We start from the raw sequence: 6,234 nt of genomic DNA, 5'->3' as shown, positions 1-6,234 counted from the left end.
GTGGTGTGCCATTTTCTTTTTCCTTCAAAGTCAGAATCTTTGAAGTGGTTTGGTGAGCTCCAAGAGCAACCTTTTCTGAGTTTTGAGCTTGGGTAAGCTTCATTACCTTTGATCATGAGTTATTTGGTTAAATATGGAACCTTGATGCATGTAATGAACAAAAGTTGATAACTTAAGGTTGGGTAATGCTAAACACACCTAGAAATGTATGTTCTAGCTTCTGTATTCGTAAAAAGAGTCACCTTTGAGAAGGATATCTCGCGAAATGCAGAACTGCATTCTGTCGCGAAATATCCGGATATGGATATTCAGATATGGATATCCGGATATGGGGTCTTGTGATATCCGCATATGGATATCCGGATATGATACCCGGATATGCATATCCAGATATAATATCCGAATATTGATATCCGGATATGTCCCCGACAAATATCTGGATATTCTGGGTTTTCGTGAACAGTGAAGGTATTGTTCATACAGAACTCAGTTGTGGGTTTGTGGATCCTATGTTGATGAAGTTGAACTTCTGTAAATATTAATGTAAGTCAGAATCTATGTGATTAAGGGCTTGTGGCTTTGTGAGAATCCTAAAGACATGGAACGTATGGAAAGGCGTTGTCTTTATATTGTATGAGTGTAGAGTTGTATATTGATATGTTAATTGGTCCATAAAAGATTGTGATTTTGCTGTGTTTGGACTTTAAGCTTGTGGGGACTCTTGGTAGGAGGTGTCAGACTCCTACCTGCTGGTATGAGGTTGGAGAGAAGGAGTTGTTTGGCTTGGACTTTGTCCAAGATACCACCCAGCAGATTCAGATGATCAGGGAGAAGCTGAAGCAGGCACAGAATCACTAGAAGAGTTATTACGATGTCAAGCATCGTCCACTGGAGTTCAGTGAGGGTGAGCACGTTGTAAGAACCTGCACCGTTAATTAAGGGAATTAATTAAATATATATGAAAAATTAGGAAATAATTCCATAATTGACCCTACTAATTATTATGAGGCTCTTATAATTATAGTATGTGATTAAGAATGCTGAAAGTCGCTTTTCGGAAGAAAAGTGCAGATACCGGTTTTGCTAGTCGGTATAAATGCGTACCGAAAAAGTATCCCGAAAAATTATATTAAGTGCATGATAATTCCTAGAATAATATATAGGACTTGTAAAATGAGTTTCAAGTTAAAATAATGAGAACAGGTGCCAGAAATTGATACTGGCTATGAAAAGCGCGTACCAGAAAGATGCTGCAAAAAAATATAATAAAAATATGATAATTCTTGTAAAATTGAGTAGGTTAAGAATCCTAAGTTTGGGATTAATATGCTAAGCGTAGCAATTAAAGTTAATATTGTGTGTTTAATGGTTAATTGATTATAAATACTCTTATGTTGGGCACAAAACCCTAGATAACTCCTTCATGCTACGTGACTAGTATGGGTGGCTGACCAGAAATATTGTCCATTGGCCTTCTTCACCATTTCTTGAGCAAGTTGGCACCTTTTTGCTTTGGTTCTTCTCTTTTCTTCTTGTAAACACTTGAGTGGGTGTCTTGTGAGTGTGGAGAATGACCTTGGGGAATGTTCAGCCACTGTTGGTGAGTGGTTTTGCGGGCTGACTTGGTTGGTTGGGTTGTGGGAAGCCTTGTGTTGGCACCTTGAGCTTCAAGGAGCCCTTTTGTTGTTCAAAGGATCAACCTTTCATCTCATTTTCGTGCTCCTTGCAAGTCTTTATATTTGGAGCTGTTTGGTGAGCTCCAAGAGCCTTCCATTTCTGAGTTTGAAGCTTTGGTAAGTTGCCTAACATTGAGCATGAGTTTAAAGGGTCAAAAGGTGGTTTCTTTGCATGTAATGAGCTAAAGATGATAACCTAACGTTGGGTAATGCTTAAGACACTTAGAAATGCATGTTTAAGCTTATGTAATCGGTAAAAGGTGCAGTGGACCGGAAGAACTCCTGAAGAGTGCACTTGGGAGCGTGAGGACGAGCTTCTCCGGCAGTACCCCGAGTTTCGACCAAGTATGTTTCTGATTTTGAGGTCAAAATCTTAAAAAGGTGGGGTGAATGTAAGAACCCGCACCGTTAATTAAGGTATTTAATTAATTAATTATGAGAAAATAGGAAATGATTCCATAATTGACCCTAATAATTATTATGAGGCTTTAATAATTATAGTAAGTGAGTAATAATGCTGAAAGTCGCTTTTCGAAAGAAAAATGCAGATACCGGTTCTGCTAGTTGGTATAAATGCGTACCGAAAAAGTATCCCGAAAAATTATAATAAGTGTATGATAATTACTAGAATGATATATAGGACTTGTAAAACGAGTTTCAAGTCCAGATAATGAGAACTGGTGCTAGAAATCGGTACTGGCTTGGAAAAGCGCGTACCGAAAAGGTGCTCAGAAAATTATAAGAAAAATATGATAAATCTTAGAAAATTATGTAGTTTCATAATCCAAAGTTTGGGATTAAAACGATAAGCGTAGCAATTAAAGTTAATACTGTGTGTTTAATTGTTAAACCACTATATAAGCCTTAGTGGGCACTAAACCCTAGGCCATATTACATTCTCTACGTGAGTGTGTGAGGGTGGCTGATCAGCTTGGCTGCTCCTTGGGATTTCTTCTCCATTTTGGGTCCAGGACACTTTCTTTCTTGATTTTTCTTCACACTTTCACTTGGGAGACACTTGGTGAGGGTGAGAGCTAGCTTTGGGACTCCATTGCTGGTCTTTTCTGAGTTGAGAGAGCTGCTGTGTGTGAGGTTTTGAGGCTGACTTGGGTTGGTTGTTTGTGGGAGCCTTTGTTTTGGCATTGTGAGGTCCAAAAAGCTTCCTTTGTGTTGAAAGGTCCAAGCTTGTTGATCCATTTTCGTGCACCTTGTTGAGTCAGTCTTGAGGGGCTGATTGTGAGCTCCAAAGAGCAACCTCTTCTTCTGTTTTGAGCTGGGGTATGTGTACCAACCTTTGATCATGAGTTTAACGCTTAAAAATGAAAGCTTGATGCATGTTAAGGCTTAAAGATGATAACTTGTTGTTGGGTAATGTTGAACACACCTAGAAATGCATGTTTAGGTGCTTTAAATCGTTAAAAACCCAACCTTGGAAGGATATCTTCACGAAATGCATTTTCTGCATTCTGTCGTGAAATATCCGGATATGTGCCCGATGAATATCCGGATATGTGATATCCGGATATGGGATTCAGGATATCCGGATATTGCATATCGGGATATGTCCAGTGAGATATCCGGATATTGAATATCCGGATATGGTCCCGAGGCATATCCGGATATTTTGGGATTTCGTAGAACAGTAGCTGTGCTGTGCGTACAGTAGGCTATTGGGGGTTTGTGGACCCTAGATTGATGAAGCGGAACTTCTGGAATTAATGAACTAAGTCAGAATCATTGTGATTAAGGACTTATGGCTTGGTATGGAGCCTTAAGACTTAAAACGTAAGGAAAGACGTTGTCTTTAAGTTATATGCTTGTGTTGCATTATTATTGATATAGTATTGGTCCATAACAGATTGTGAATCTGCTGTGTTTGGACTTTGAGCTGTGGACTCTTGGCTTTTGGTGTTAGCTTGCAAGGTAAGCTTTCGTGTCCTCGGTTTAGCCATGTTGTGGTTCCACCATGTCCCATGGGGGTATGGTTTATGCATGCTGTGTACATACAGGCGATGTTTTATTAATTGATTATTAAGCAAGTTAGTAATGTTAATGACATCATAATTGAAAAGAAAAAATAATTCTGCATTTTTAATTAAACGCGGCTTAATACGATATTATGATAACATTACTGGATATATACGGGGTGTTACACTTTGTGTCTAATTTTTTTTGGCTTAACTCACTTAAGTCATCTATTAACCTTGGTTAATGGTCTAAACATGGTAACTTTCCATGTTACCTTTCTTTCTTATTTCATCTAGCCAATAACTTGATATTTTTCGAACATGTGATTTAATCTCATAAATCCCATAAAACTCAATACATTTGTCTGTCACTAATTTATTCACAAATCTCGAGTAATTTTGCCTAATTGTACTATTACCGATAAAATGTATTGTAATTACACTTTTACGGTAAAGTGAATTATTCTCCTTTATCTGATTTCACTTTGCAATTTCACTTTATCTAATTTATTTCATTTGCTGGTTGAGCATGTCTCTCTGAACATGCAACAATTATCAATATAGTTTATTTGGGCTAGGCCCTCCATTTTTATCAAAAAAAAAAAAAAAAGTGACTTACACTGAAAAGTTAGATTATTTATCTAATTTAATTTTTATAATTAGATTTTTAATCTAATTATTATCCGTTAATTATGGAAAAATCCTAATTAATTATTTTACAAGTTCGGATTATTATATTGAGTCTTTTTGTTAAATTTATCATATTACTGCTATTTTTTATTACATACGGTGCGCTTAAGAAATGGTTCAACTAACATAAAGAAACTGATTCCCAAATTGCTTACGAAAATTAAAAAAAAAAATGATAGTTAACTAGCCAAAATGTGTGAACCCGTCATATTTCATAAAATCAATGAATCATTCATTAGAAAAAGAAAAGAAAAGAAATGTATTAAAAGAATTTTTTGCTAAATTTATAGTTTTGTTCCTGACTTTTAAACAAGATTTTCTCACCTTTTGATTTATCGAATAAGGGAAAACTATCAGCTTGTAATTCATATAGAGTTCGTATTCTATTTATAAATATAAATGTCATCTCCTTATCATTTACCTATTCACCGTCGGACGCATATATGATTAGATTTTTCACATCTCTTGGCTAACTATTTATCTGTAAATTTATAAAACGGGTTAATCCTGAAAACTTTAAACCCATCTATTCCGGTTGAATTACCGATCTGAATAGAAAAGACAGCTGCGTGAATGAATATAATGTGAAAAGCAAAGAAACAATTTGTCTGATTAATTATATAGAAGTAAGATGTTGTAGTATATATATATATATGAAATGTTGTGAATTCTTTTATGAGATGGTACAATTACAACTTATTACGGGCTTTTGTTGCACCTTAATTATTCAAAAAATCAAAGTAAACGTCAAGCTAAGAGGAAGGAAAGTGGATTAAAGTACAATCATTCCAAATCTTCTCACTCCTTTGCAAAATTTGAGTTTGGTTTTGCTTGTAGGATGGCGTATTAACCATAAATTTTGTAACGTCTCTGTGGCAAGATTTTCCCTCATCCTTCACAAGGCTGAGGCAACAATTATTGTCTACTGTTTGATTACCAACAAATATTGAAAAGAAAATTTGTTGACCACAGTTTGGCTTTAACTTGTTTACACAATCACTCAAATATTTTTGGTACGGCGACAGTGGCTGTGACACTTTATTATGGTCATTGGAGGAATTCAAAGATGATTGCACAATTTGAGAAGAAAGTGATGTACTGATCAATAAGGTATAACACACCATAAATGTCATCGATATATAAAAGCTGCTGAAAGATGCCATGGCCCTTTAGACAATAGTATTTTACTCTTTCTTCCTTTGAGGCTTTTTTTTTTTGGGTATCCTGCTTCCTTTGAGGTTTTGCTTGCGTAGTAAGTGATCAATATAGCCATATTTATACTTTAAATTCCAACGTAAACATTTGCAAAAATCAATAGGTACCACTAACTCCACCGAAATAAATAAAGTAAGTTACTTGTTATTTATTAGTTAATAAACGTCATTCTTTAATTGCCTTACAAATAGCGTTTAATTAGTTCATCCAATTCGTAGTTTTTTTTTTTTTGGCAAAGTTAATAATTATATTTTTTATTGTTGTTATGAAATGGGTACGTGGGAAGAGAGGTTACGTGTATTATTAGCTGATGTGTGACGTAACTTATTTTTTGCCTACTTTAGCTTAAAAAATGTAAAAACAAGTTTTCTTTTGGTTTTCGAAAAACATTATTCAATATAATAAACTAAGAATTAGCCCATTAAATGTTATGAAAGTAAGGATAAATGTTACTATATGGTAATTCAAGGGTAACACTTTAAAAATTACTTTTGATAAAAATAAAAATAAATTATATATACTTTGAGTACTTGTGGTGAAATATAAACATTTTTTGTATCTATATTTTTCTACTAAAAACTATGGTTATGTACCCTTAGTAAATGCTATCCTTAGTATATATGAAGCAAATGCAACATCAAGAGCAAGAAGGGGTATATGACAAATTCTAGGATTTATATTCGCAG

The sequence above is a fragment of the Gastrolobium bilobum genome, unplaced genomic scaffold, assembly GCF_033153095.1.
Source record: "Gastrolobium bilobum isolate Gb01-03AN ecotype WA unplaced genomic scaffold, APGP_CSIRO_Gbil_v1 utg235530, whole genome shotgun sequence".
Taxonomy (NCBI): domain Eukaryota; kingdom Viridiplantae; phylum Streptophyta; class Magnoliopsida; order Fabales; family Fabaceae; genus Gastrolobium; species Gastrolobium bilobum.
This window is presented reverse-complemented; position numbering follows the sequence as displayed.